Consider the following 14,281-nt stretch of genomic DNA (forward strand, 5'->3'; position numbering starts at 1 on the left):
AACATTTTACAATTCACATATAAGTCAATTCATTTTAGCTACTATTATTCTCTATATTTAATAGTTGAAGACATTGAAGTTCAGGTTGATTGTTACTTGCCAATATTTCCAAGTTCCGACTAAACTCCGGCATTCTGTATCCACTGATAGTGATCTCTCCACCACCGAATGCTGTGTATACTAAGTTGTCTTATAGCTAAACAAAGCTATGACACCTAAGAGATTCGAAAGATTAATTTGGGCCAAAGGCCTCAAGGAAAGAAGATTTCATTTCTGAGGTGGGATGCTTGAAGTATGGCGTTTATTTATAATAGAGAACACTAAGTACATGGTACTTTACCTTATTTTTAACCTCCTGAAACCCATAGTTTCTGAAAATAAATAACTTCTGGTATTTTATTAGCATGGTGTTTTATAGACTCTATTTGGAGGGAGTTCCATAAAAAACAAGGACAAATACCTTTGGGGAAAATTGAATATGATATCCCTTTTTTGGATACTCACAGTGCGTATTAGGAGATAAAATGTTTTGAGAAATTCTGTGAAAAGGAAATTTGTTCAAGTTTGTTACACTTGGCTTTTCTTTCTTTTTAAATCTAACACCTATTAAACCTCTCCTGGAACACTAATTTGGAAAATGGAAAGTAATCGTCCCATTTCTCCTACTAACCACATCAATCCTTTTTCTTCCATAATTACACTTCAGGAGAAAACTAAAAGAATCCAAGATAAATTGATGCTGAATATGGCTGTAGTCACAGTATCATTAGAGTGGAAACTATAGAGACCACGACCTGTTTTTCCTAAAGAGCTTCACATATCACAGTTGCTCAGTATATTATAGTAACATTTCCATCCAACTGACCTGACATATAAATCTGCTCTGAGCGTTTTTATCCGTGAGAAGAATAAAATATTTCTCGATTTTTTAAGGAAAACAAGTACCTATTCAGAGACATTTAGACATCTTTCTAAGAGCTGAGGGCTGGAACAATTGGTATTTTTATATTTCCTATGATTTTATTAACAGGGGTCATTTTCATGGTATCTCTCCATTGCTCTTATTCAACTCTTTAGCTTAATCAAATACTGGTTGTGAGGTCATGATTTCTTTGTTGCTTTCTGTGTATAACTATTTTGGTGGATTGGGTTGCCTTGAATGGTGCATATATTGATGTGCCTAACCAGAATAAAACCACACACCCATGTGTTTCGTGGCAAAGCCTTTCTTGAAATATGAAGTCGTCCTTGTGTCCAACCTCTTGAGAAAGGGGCATCTATTTCGGGTCAGATACATGAACTGAGGGGGATAATTCTAACTGGTAAAGACTGTGAAGCTCTCTCCTTTCAATTAATCAAGATGTCCAAGGGTATTCCTAGATGGTGCATTGTGAGATTTTGCCCATTGCATGGAGGAATTCTGCAAGATAAGAAATTAATAAACCTAGGCAAGATGCTGTTGAAGGGTGCACTAGACTTTTGTGGTCCAAGTACTGATGCTGCAAGACAATGGAAAGAATTGGTGCTAAGGCCCTCAGACCCTGGAAACAAACTAGCCATGGTAGGATTTGAGAGTTCAATGTTTAACTCTCCAGTTTCATCCCTTAACCTCACTGTTTCACCAGCCTTGTACTGGACAAATTTATTAAACGTATTTCAGATTCCTGAATGGATTACTCTCTCTTCCCTTTGGTCCCTTTCACATTCTATTTCCTCTGTCTGGAACATTCCCCCTTGAACCTACTCCCACTCTAATTTGATAAATGACTACACATGCCTCAGTTCTTCTCTACAGATGTTATTTTTGGAGGAAGGCGTTCTTGATCCCTGCCCATGCACTTTCCCTCATTTAGGTTGTGTGTTGGACGTCTCTCCTGTGTGATCTCAGAGCACCCTGCATTTTTCCCATCCCTACATTCACACTACTGTATAGAAAATATCTGTTAAGTGTCTTGTCTCAGGATTTCCCTGGTGGTGCAGTGGTTAAGAATCCGCCTGCCAATGCAGGGGACATGGGTTTGATCCCTGCTCCGGGAAGATCCCACGTGCCGCAGAGCAACTAAGCCCGCGCGCCACAACTACTGAGCCTGTGTTCTAGAGCCTGCGAGCCCCAGCTACTGAGCCCACGCGCCGCAACTACTGAGCCCCCACACCACAACTACTGAAGCCTGCGCGCTCTAGGGCCTATGCTCCGCAACAAGAGAGGCCACTGCAATGAGAAGCCCGTGCACCACAATGAAGAGTAGCCCCTGCTCGCCAAAACTAGAGAAAGCCCATGCACAGCAACGAAGAACCAATGCAGCCAAAAAAAAAAAAAAAAAAAGAAAAAGAAAAAAAATTTTTTAAAAATTGTTTTAATTGAAAAGAATTAAAAAGTAAAAAGTGTCTCGTCTCTCTTACCGAAGTTTGAGCTCTCTTTGAATAAGGAATATGTCTTTCTTGTTCATCATTTTATTTATAACAGTGCTTAGCAGGTAGTAGGTTCTCAATAAATATTTGTTGAATGAATAAATATGATAATTTATTATTTTCCTGTATGTTTACTGCGATTTTTGCTGTGATTCTTATTCTAGATTTTCAGAATGATTGCAGAAGAGCAGAGATGAGAATGACTCAGAATTATAGCAGCTTGGAAATTCTGAACAGAAGACAGTCTGACAAGGTAGAAAGGTGAGTAGATGCCATTGTGTCTCAAACTAAAAGACCAAGAACACTTCTAATTTGCTTTTGATAGTATCCTTACAAATTACATCTTTTCTTTGTGATTCTATCGCTGTCATTCGAAATTCTGGCAAGTGTTCAACCTTAATTCCATAAAGAAAACAAAAACCAAGAATCTATTTGTTGATCTTTAAAGAGATGAAAAGAAATCATTTGAAAACGTCCAGCAGTTTTGCACAGTAGGAATGAAAATATCTAGAATATGATTTATTTACATTAGTTATTTTAAAATGCATTTTTCAGATACATGCACTTAAAAGCCTTACCCTCCCCCCTTATGAAGGTGTTATTTATTCAAAATGTTGGATATGGTGTTTGAAAAGAAATACTATTACCTTTCCATTTGCTGTTAGCTGCCCGTATCTGTCTCTGGCTATTTGAGATTCTAACCATAGCCCTTGAATAGAAATGATGAAATGATGAAAATGATGGAAATGATGGAAATGATGAAAAGGAGGAATCAAGCAGGCCAGGCAGGTGACAAGGTACCAGGAAGGAGCAGGGGGCAAAATGAATGGATCTTTATTTGGTTATCTGACTGCATTAAAGAGGCAGCCTCTGCTTTCTTTTTACTCATAATACTCAGCTTTCCTCGAATCCCTAGTTTGGCTAAAATAATGCCTAATTCCAGTATTTTCCCATGTACAAAACAGCATCTCTGTGGTTTGTAATATTTCTGTCAAAACCTTTATGCCTATTGCTGATGAAGGAAATAGTACAGTTCTCTGGGAATTTTGTTTCAATAATCTAATGGTTTGGCTATGAAAGGAAGGGAAGAAAACTTGAGATGGTTGACACATTAGGTTTTTCTGCAACGGTGAGAATGTGCTGATATTTTTTTTTCTCCTGAATTTCAAATTTTGGCCTCAAATAGGATGAAATAGGCTAAGGTTAGATTGTTTATTGAGTGAATTGGGGAAAATCTAATGATTGATCAATCAGTCAGTCATTAAAGGCATGACAAAATAGAACTATATTCTAAGACCTGACAAAACCTTATGATCCTATTGGGGAACAAAGCAAGCCTCACAGTCAAAATCCTGAGATAATTTTCCCAAGTTTGAGTGCTAGGGATGTGGTACAAAACGCACTGTTTACGTAGGCTCAAGAAAAGTAGAGATCAGTGTGGGCTGAGGCCACCAGGAAAATCAAGAAAAGATTCTCCAGACGATGGGGTGTCCTAGCTGGGCCTTGAGAGACTGTACTATGCTTTCATGTGTTAGAGGTTGAGTGGACACTTTTCATTTCCTTAAGAAATGCACTTTCAGTTAAATCTTTTAAATTACTAGAAGGAAAGGAGATGAACAGAGAAGAGGGGAAGACATATAATATTCTCTGAGAGAGAGGAGACCAGCTGGATAAAGGGGCTGGCCTGTCATTTTTTTTTTGTTTGAATGCAAATTACGGCAATAATCTATGTTAAAGTATACGCTCATCTACCCATATTCTCTCTGTGCCCATTAGATTTAGAACTGTAGCTTCAAATAAGAGCAAACACACACACACACACACACACACACACACACACACACACACACATACATACATGTAACACTTGCTATATGTCAGGAACTGTTCTAGCCATTTAGCAACTATTAATTTATAACTCTATAAGGCTTTACAGATGAGGAAATCAAGACACAGAGAGGTAAAGTAACTTGTTCAAGGTCATATAACTAGTACATAGCAGAACCAAGATCTGAACCCAGACAACTTGTTGCCAGTTTTTAAACACTATTCATTGTGCCTTGGTTTACACTTGTTTATTTGCAGACCCTCAGTTGACTTCCAGGTGTATCTATATATGGTTAAACTTGTGTCCTTGATGCCTCTTTCTTTTGTTTCCTTTGACCTAGTTTATTTTTGTTATATATTATGTAAGTTCTGAGGAAATCCGCTGGGAGTGTTGATCCCAGGATCAGGGAAGAGCTTATGTATTTATGAAAATAGGACTTTTTCACTGTCTATGAAATTATGATAGGAATTATTGAATACTCAGCTGACTGCTTTGATTAGGCTCTTACGTACCAATGAGTCAAGGAGTATAGTAATCTACCAGCTGAATATATGCCAACAAGGTGTAATTTATACACTCTGATCTGGACAGGGCAGGATTTTATAGCAGACTGTCCAAGGTAGATCTCCTGCAGTGAGCACACATTCTGCAGAGGTACAAATACTTTTCTACCAGCCTCTATCTTCCCTTTTGTTTGCTCATGGGGTCTTTCCAGCAAGGTTTATATTCATGAGTAATAAGAGTTTCTTACTTTTTGCCCTCCAAAATTCAAACCAATAGTACTTGATAGATAAGACTTGATAGTACTGAATCATAACGCTATGCCTGATAGGTCTTTAAGATGGGTCACCTTCGACTCCTTCAGTTTTCGAGAACCTATACTCCAAGCATAAACATTTCTGCCAAGTTGCTTCTCAAATAGTTTTCTGAATTCACATGTGGAATGAAGAGCCAAGCACGCTGACTGGACGCAATTCTACCCTGCATACTGCGTGATGTCTTTGCTCTTTCCCCTTTGCCACTGGCTCACTGAGGGTGGGCTCAGACTAATGCCGACCCTCACCACTGACCCTGCTGAATACCGTTGCGGTCCACGCTCCCCCCAACCCGAGAACAGATCTCAAGGTGGATTGGAAGTGGAAAGTAGTTTCACCTTCACTGAAATGCTGAGGTTCTGCATCAAAATATTATGTTGTTTATTTTTGCTTTTGTTTGAGAAGGCAGAGGAAGGGAATTCCACTCTGCCTGTCACAGTGATTGACAGAAGTGAAGCATGAAAGAGAGCAACTGTGTTTATGTGCCAGGGAGGTGAAAACTAGACAAGACCTGCATCATATATTTTTAACAACTCAATAAATTTCTTTCACCCATTCCCCAAATCTTCACATCCCAGCCAGAAAAGAATGACATCAAGTTTCAGCTAGAAATGAACTTTTCTTTGTGAATGTTGGAAAGGTATGACTATAAAACATATTTTTTTAATGAAATTACAGTACCCTCCAGAATCTCACTCAAACCTAGTCCTTGGGGAAATGCTATTCTTATAGGAAAGAAAACCAAAGCAAGGTCTTTGTGCTACTTCAGCAACTAAATTCTTCTGGATGGGTCTGAAACAGTCTATTTTTATGTGGAGTTCTGTATTGTTCTCACACTGCATAAGAAAGACGTCTGACTTACTTTACTGTCCTAAACCCTGGACATTCAAAGTGGGATCAGGAAAAAACTAGTTATGGTAAACATATTTTGTGGAGGAGGTTTGACAAGTTTGGAGCCAATCAATGGGAGAACTGTGTCAGGATATACACGTGATGGCCTATGTCTCTTTTCTGGGAAATCCTGAAGAAAGGCAGGATTTGTCTTAGAAAGTTAAAATCCTTTTTTCCTTTCTTTTTTTTCCCTCTTGCGTCTCCCTCACTCCCACCCTCCCTATCCCACCCCTCCAGGTTGTCACAAAGCACCGAGCTGATGTCCCTGTGCTATGCGGCTGCTTCCCACTAGCTATCTACCTTATATTTGGTAGTGTATACATGTCCATGCCTCTCTCTCGCTTTGGCACAGCTTACCCTTCCCCCTCCCCATATACTCAAGTCCATTCTCTAGTAGGTCTGTGTCTTTATTCCTGTATTAGGTTCTTCATGACATTTTTTTTCCCTTAAATTCTATACATATGTGTTAGCATACGGTATTTGTCTTTCTCTTTCCTTCTGACTTACTTCACTCTGTATGACACACTCTAGGTCCATCCACCTCATTACAAATAGCTCAGTTTCATTTCTTTTTATGGATGAGTAATATTCCATTGTATATATGTGCCACAACTTCTTTATCCATTCATCCGATGATGGACACTTAGGTTGTTTCCATCTCTGGGCTATCGTAAATAGAGCTGCAATGAACATTTTGGACATGACTCTTTTTGAATTATGGTTTTCTCAGCGTATATGCCCAGTAGTGGGATTGCTGGGTCATATGGTAGTTCTATTTGTAGTTTTTCAAGGAACTGCCATACTGTTCTCCATAGTGGCTGTACCAATTCACATTCCTACCAGCAGTGCAAGAGTGTTCCCTTTTCTCCACACCCTCTCCAGCATTTACTGTTTCTAGATTTTTTGATGATGGCCATTCTGACTGGTATGAGATGATATCTCATTGTAGTTTTGATTTGCATTTCTCTAATGATTACTGATGTTGAGCATTCGTTCACGTGTTTGTTGGCAGTCTGTATATCTTCTTTGGAGAAGTGTCTATTTAGATCTTCTGCCCATTTTTAGATTGGATTGTTTGTTTTTTTGTTACTGAGCTGCCTGAGCTGCTTGTAAATTTTGGAGATTAATCCTTTGTCAGTTGCTTCATTTGGAATTATTTTCTCCCATTCTTAGGGTTGTCTTTTGGTCTTGTTTATGGTTTCCATTGCTGTGCAAAAGCTTTGAAGTTCCATTAGGTCCCATTTGTTTATTTTTGTTTTTATTTCCATTTCTCTAGGAGGTGGGTCAAAAAGGATCTTGCTGTGATTTATGTCATAGAGTGTTCTGCCTATGTTTTCCTCTAAGAGTTTGATAGTTTCTGGCCTTACACTTAGGTTTTTAATCCATTTTGAGCTTATTTTTGTGTATGGTGTTAGAGAGTGATCTAATCTCATACTTTTACATGTACCTGTCCAGTTTTCCCAGCACCACTTATTGAAGAGGCTGTCCTTTCTCCACTGTGCATTCCTGCCTCCTTTATCAAAGATAAGGTGACCATATGTGCGTGGGTTTATCTCTGGGCTTTCTATCCTGTTCCATTGATCTATCTTTCTGTTTTTGTGCCAGTACCGTACTGTCTTGATTACTATAGCTTTGTAGTATAGTCTGAAGTCAGGCAGTCTGATTCCTCCAGCTCCGTTTTTCATTCTCAAGATTGCTTTGGCTATTCGGGGTCTTTTGTGTTTCCATAGAAATTGTGAAATTTTTTGTTCCAGTTCTGTGAAAACTGCCAGTGGTAGTTTGATAGGGATTGCCTTGAATCAGTAGATTGCTTTGGGTAGTAGAGTCATTTTCACAATGTTGATTCTTCCAATCCAAAGACATGGTATATCTCTCCATCTATTTGTATCGTCTTTAATTTCTTTCATCAGTGTCTTATAATTTTCTGCATACAGGTCTTTTGTCTCCTTAGGTAGGTTTATTCCTAGATATTTTTTGTTGTTGTTGCAGTGATAAATGGGAGTGTTTTCTTGATTTCACTTTCAGGTTTTTCATCATTAGTGTATAGGAATGCAAGAGATTTCTGTGCATTAATTTTGTATCCTGCTACTTTACCAAATTCATTGATTAGCTCTAGCAGTTTTCTGGTAGCATCTTTAGGATTCTCTATGTACAGTATCATGTCATCTGCAAACAGTGACAGCTTTACTTCTTCTTTTCCAATTTGGATTCGTTTTATTTCCTTTTCTTCTCTGATTGCTGTGGCTAAAACTTCCAAAACTATGTTGAATAAGAGTGGTGAGAGTGGGCAACCTTGTCTTGTTCCTGATCTTAGTGGAAATGCTTTCAGTTTTTCACCATTGAGGACGATGTTGCCTGTGGGTTTGTCATATATGGCCTTTATTATGTTGAGGAAAGTTCCCTCTATGCCTACTTTCTGTAGGGTTTTTATCATAAATGGGTGTTGAATTTTGTCAGAAGCTTTCTCTGCATCTATTGAGATGATCGTATGGTTTTTCTCCTTCAGTTTGTTAATATGGTGTATCACACTGATTGATTTGCATATATTGAAGAATCCTTGCATTCCTGGAATAAACCCCACTTGATCATGGTGTATGATCTGTTTAATGTGCTTTTGGACTCTGTTTGCTAGTATTTTGTTGAGGATTTTTGCATCTATGTTCATCAGTGATATTGGCCTGTAGTTTTCTTTCTCTGTGACATCCTTGTCTGGTTTTGGTATCAGGTTGATGGTGGCCTCGTAGAATGAGTTTGTGAGTGTTCCTCCCTCTGCTATATTTTGGAAGAGTTTGAGAAGGATAGGTGTTAGCTCTTCTCTGAATGTTTGATAGAATTCACCTGTGAAGCCATCTGGTCCTGGGCTTTGGTTTGTTGGAAGATTTTTAATCACAGTCTCAATTACAGTGCTTGTTATTGGTCTGTTCATATTTTCTATTTCTTCCTGATTCAGTCTTGGCATGTGGTGCATTTCTAAGAATTTGTCCATTTCTTCCAGGTTGTCCATTTTATTGGCATAGAGTTGCTTGTAGTAATCTCTCATGATCTTTTGTATTTCTGCAGTGTCAGTTGTTACTTCTCCTTTTCATTTCTAATTCTGTTGATTTGAGTCTTCTCCCTTTTTTTCTTTATAAGTCTGGCTAATGGTTTATCAATTTTGTTTATCTTCTCAAAGAACTTGGTTTTAGTTTTATTGATCTTTGCTATCATTTCCTTCATTTCTTTTTCATTTATTTCTGATCTGATTTTTATGATTTCTTTCCTCCTGCTAACTTCGGGTTTTTTTTTCTTCTTTCTCTAATTGCTTTAGGTGCAAGGCTAGGTTGTTTATTCGAGATGTTTCCTGTTTCTTAAGGTAGGATTGTATTGCTATAAACTTCCTTCTTAGAACTGCTTTTGCTGCATCCCATAGATTTTGGGTTGTCGTGTCTCCATTGGCATTTTTTTTTTTTTTTTTTTTTTTTTTGCTGAGGTACGCGGGCCTCTCACTGTTGTGGCCTCTCCCGTTACGGAGCACAGGCTCCGGACGCACAGGCTCAGTGGCCATGGCTCAGGGGCCCAGCTGCTCCGCATGTGGGATCTTCCCGGACCGGGGCACGAACCCGTGTCCCCTGCATCGGCAGGCGGACTCTCAACCACTGCACCACCAGGGAAGCCCTCCATTGGCATTTGTTTCTAGGTATTTTTTGGTTTCGTTTTTGATTTCTTCAGTGATCACTTCGTTATTAAGTAGTGTATTGTTTAGCCTCCATGTGTTTGTAATTTTTACAGATCTTTTCCTGTAATTGATATCTAGTCTCATAGCAGTGTGGTCGGAAAAGATACTTGATACAATTTCAATTTTTGTAAATTTACCAAGGCTTGATTTGTGACCCAAGATATGATCTATCCTGCAGAATGTGCCATGAGCACTTGAGAAAAATGTGTATTCTGTTGTTTTTGGATGGAATGTCCTATAAATATCAATTAAGTCCATCTTGTTTAATGTATCATTTAAAGCTTGTGTTACCTTATTTATTTTCATTTTGGATGATCTGTCCATTGGTGAAAGTGGGGTGTTAAAGTCCCCTACTATGAATGTGTTACTGTCGATTTTCCCTTTTATGGCTGTTAGTATTTTGCTTATTTATTGAGGTGCTCCTATGTTGGGTACATAAATATTTACAATTGTTATATCTTCTTCTTGGATCGATCGCTTGGTCATTATGTAATGTCCTTCTTTGTCTCTTCTAATAGTCTTTATTTTTAAGTCTGTGTCGTCTTATATGAGAATTGCTACTCCAGCTTTCTTTTGGTTGCCATTTGCATGAAATATCTTTTTCCTTCCCCTTACTTTCAGTCTGTATGTGTCTCTAGGCCCGAAGTGGGTCTCTTGCAGACAGCAAATATATGGGTCTTCTCTTTCTATCCATTCAGCCAATCTGTATCTTTTGGTGGGAGCATTCAGTCCATTTACATTTAAGATAATTATCGATATGTATGTTCCTATTCCCATTTTCTTAATTGTCTTGGGTTTGTTATTGTAGGTCTTTTCGTCCTCTTGTGTTTCTTGCCTAGAGAAGTTCCTTTAGCATTTGTTGTAAAGCTGGTTTGGTGGTGCTGAACTCTCTCAGCTTTTGCTTGTCTGTAAAGGTTTTAATTTCTCCATCCAATCTGAATGAGAACCTTGCTGGGTAGAGTAATCTTGGTTGCAGGTTTTTCTCCTTCATCACTTTAAATATGTCCTGCCAGTCCCTTCTGGCTTGCAGAGTTTCTGCTGAAAGATCAGCTGTTAACCTTATGGGGATTCCCCTGTGTGTTATTTATTGTTTTTCCCTTGCTGCTTTTAATATGCTTTCTTTGTATTTAATTTTTGACAGTTTGATTAATCTGTGTCTTGGCGTATTTCTCCTTGGATTTATCCTGTATGGGACTCTCTGTGCTTCCTGGACTTGATTAACTATTTCCTTTCCCATATTAGGGAAGTTTTCAACTATAATCTCTTCAAATATTTTCCCAGTCCCTTTCTTTTTCTCTTCTTCTTCTGGAACCCCTATAATTCGAATGTCTGTGTGTTTAATGTTGTCCCATATGTCTCTGACACTGTCCTCAGTTTTTTTCTTTCTTTTTTCTTTCGTCTGCTCTGCAGTAGGTATTTCCACTATTTTATCTTCCAGGTCACTTATCCATTCTTCTGCCTCAGTTATTCTGCTATTGATCCCATCTAGAGTCTTTTTCATTTCATTTATTGTGTTGTTCATCGTTGCTTGTTTCATCTTTAGTTCTTCTAGGTCCTTGTTAAATGTTTCTTGCATTTTGTCTATTCTATTTCCAAGATTTTGGATCATCTTTACTATCATTATTCTGAATTCTTTTTCAGGTAGACTGCCTATTTCCTCTTCGTTTGTTAGGTCTGGTGGGTTTTTATCTTGCTCCTTTATCTGCCGTGTGTTTTTCTGTCTTCTCATTTTGCTTATCTTACTGTGTTTGGGGTCTCCTTTTTGCAGGCTGCAGGTTCGTAGTTCCCGTTGTTTTTGGTGTCTGTCCCCAGTGGCTAAGATTGGTTCAGTGGTTTGTGTAGGTTTCCTGGTGGAGGTGACTCGTCGTGCCTGTGTTCTGCTGGATGAGGCTTGAATCTTGTCTTGCTGGTGGGCAGGACCGCATCTGCTGTTGTGTTTTGGGGGTGCCTGTGACCTTATTATGATTTTAGGCAGCCTCTCTGCTAATGGGTGGGGTTGTGTTCCTGTCTTGCTGGTTGTTTGGCATAGGCTTTCCAGCACTGTAGCTTGCTAGTCGTTGAGTGAAGCTGGGTGCTGGTGTTGAGATGGAGATCTCTGGGAGATTTTCGCCATTTGATATTATGTGGAGCTGGGAGGTCTCTTTTGGACCAGTGTACTGAAGTTCGCTCTCCCACCTCAGAGGCACAGCACTGACTCCTGGCTGGAGCACCAAGAGCCTTTCATCCACACGGCTCAGAAGAAAAGGGAGAAAAAGTAGAAAGAAAGAATTAGTAGAAGTAGAAAGAAAGAAAGAATGGAGGGAGGGAGGGCGGGAGGAAGGAGGGAGGGAAGGACAAAAAGAGAGAAAGAAGATAAAGTAAAATAAAATAAAGTTATTAAAATAAAAAATAATTATTAAGAAAAAATTAAAAACAAAACAAAACAAAACGGACAGATAGAACCCTAGGACAAATGGTGGAAGCAAAGCTATACAGACAAAATCTCACACAGAACCATACACATACACACTCACAAAAAGAGGAAAAGGGGAAAAATCATAAATCTTGCTCTCAATGTCCACCTCCTTAATTTGGGATGATTCGTTGTCTATTCAGGTATTCCACAGATGCAGGTACAGCAAGTTGATTGTGGAGCTTTAATCCGCTGCTCCTGAGGCTGCTGGGAGAGATTTCCCTTTCTCTTCTTTGTTCTCACAGCTCCTGGGGCTCAGCTTTGGATTTGGTCCCGCCTCTGCATGTAGGTCGCTGGAGGGCGTCTGTTCTTGGCTTAGACAGGACGGAGTTAAAGGAACCGCTGATTGGGGGGCTCTGGCTTACTCAGCCCGGGGGGAAGGGAGGGGCACGGAGTGAGGGGCGGGCCTGCGGCGGCAGAGGCCGGCGTGATGTTGCACCAGCGTGAGGAGCGCTGTGCGTTCTCCCGGGGAAGTTGTCCCTGGATCCCGGGAACCTGGCAGTGGCGGGCTGCACAGGCTCCCGGGAGGGCAGGTGTGGATAGTGACCTGTGCTCGCACACAGGCTTCTTCGTGGTGGCAGCAGCAGCCTTAGCGTCTCATGCCTGTCTCTGGGGTCAACACTGATACCTGCGGCTCGTACCTGTCTCTGGAGCTCCTTTAAGCAGCGCTCTTAATCCCCTCTCCTTGTGCACCAGGAAACAAAGAGGGAAGAAAAAGTCTCTTGCCTCTTCGGCAGGTCCAGACTTTTCCCCGGACTCCCTCCCGCCTAGCCGTGGCGCACTAACCCCCTGCAGGCTGTGTTCACGCCGCCAACCCCAGTCCTGTCCCAGCGCTCTGACCGAAGCCTGAGCCTCACCTCCAGGCCCTGCCCGCCCCGGTGGGTGAGCAGAGAAGCCTCTCGGACTGGTGAGTGCTGGTCGGCCGTGGTCCTCTGTGCGGGAATCTCTCTGCTTTGCTCTCTGCACCCCTGTTGCTGTGCTCTCCTCCGCGGCTCCGAAGCTTCCCCCCTCCGCCATCCGCAGTCTCCGCCCGCGAAGGGGCTTCCTAGTGTGTGGAAACCTTTCCTCCTTCACAGCTCCCTCCCACTGGTGCGGGTCCCGTCCCTATCGTTTTGTCTCTGTTTATTCTTTTGCCCTACCCAGGTACGTGGGGGGTTTCTTGCCTTTTGGGAGGTCTGAGGTCTTCTGCCAGTGTTCAGTCGGTGTTCTGTAGGAGTTGTTCCACGTGTAGAGGTATTTCTGGTGTATCAGTGGGGCGGAAGGTGATTTCCGCGTCTTACTCTTCCGTCATCTTCCCGGAAGCCCTTTTTTCCTTTTAATCATGTATTCTTCTGCCTTAAGAGATGTTATGCTACCCCTTGTTGAGGTTTATATAATAAGGTTGAAGGAGCACAGACTCTGAAGCAAAACAGACAGATTAGAAACATGACCATGAAAATTTGTAGCTTTGAGTGAAGTCTTGGAAAAACAATTAACAGTTCTGACTCTGTTTCCTCCTCTGCAAATAGTAAATAATATTGTTCATCCTGTGGGATTGTTCAGAAAAAAATGAGTTATAAATATGTAAATGAGAAATAAATCTATATCAATATAATAAATGCTGAAATCCCTGCTACCTACATTTCTTCTGGTGATGGTTTTATTTATCTTCAAATGTGAATGATGGGTCTTAAAATATAAGAAATGTGTTGTCAATCTCTTCCTCCTTGTTGTCTCCTGTTCCTTAATTTTCACTGGGGTAAATTTGTTTAGGAAGGTGTTCCTACACGTGCTGAATGAATTTGATTGAAAGAATAGTCGCAAGGGACTCTTTTCCCAAGCAGGTTGGCTAATTATTAGTTATAAAATTAATAGCTCTCAAGAGGAGGATGGGGCCCCATGATTATAGCGTAGGACTGTACTGCATACTAGATTATAGTCATAGGCACCTACATGATGCAGTTTAAAAACAATTTGCAAAAGGCCCAACTGACCCTAATGGTCTTCACCATAATAGCCCCTGCCACCTGCCCCTTTCACTTACCATACACCTGTTAAGGTGATGAAAAACACAAGAGAGTGGAAGCTTCCCCAACTTCCCAAAGAGGTGAAGAATATGTTTATACCTGTCATGAACATATTACATGGTACCAAGTATGTAAATTGTGACACATGTTATAGTGTTCTTTCTT

The 14,281-nt window shown here is 40.3% G+C and overlaps 1 long non-coding RNA gene across 2 annotated transcripts in view; it reads left to right on the forward strand.

The window, feature by feature from the left end:
• LOC137217232 (uncharacterized) overlaps window positions 1–14,281 on the forward strand; it is a 430,021-nt gene that overhangs the window by 165,491 nt on the left and 250,249 nt on the right. For both annotated transcript variants that reach the window (XR_010940065.1, XR_010940064.1), the window contains exon 4: window positions 2,574–2,670. This is a non-coding gene — a long non-coding RNA (uncharacterized lncRNA). The remainder of the gene's footprint in view (window positions 1–2,573; window positions 2,671–14,281) is intronic.

The sequence above is a fragment of the Pseudorca crassidens genome, chromosome X (assembly GCF_039906515.1).
Source record: "Pseudorca crassidens isolate mPseCra1 chromosome X, mPseCra1.hap1, whole genome shotgun sequence".
In the NCBI taxonomy this organism is placed as follows: domain Eukaryota; kingdom Metazoa; phylum Chordata; class Mammalia; order Artiodactyla; family Delphinidae; genus Pseudorca; species Pseudorca crassidens.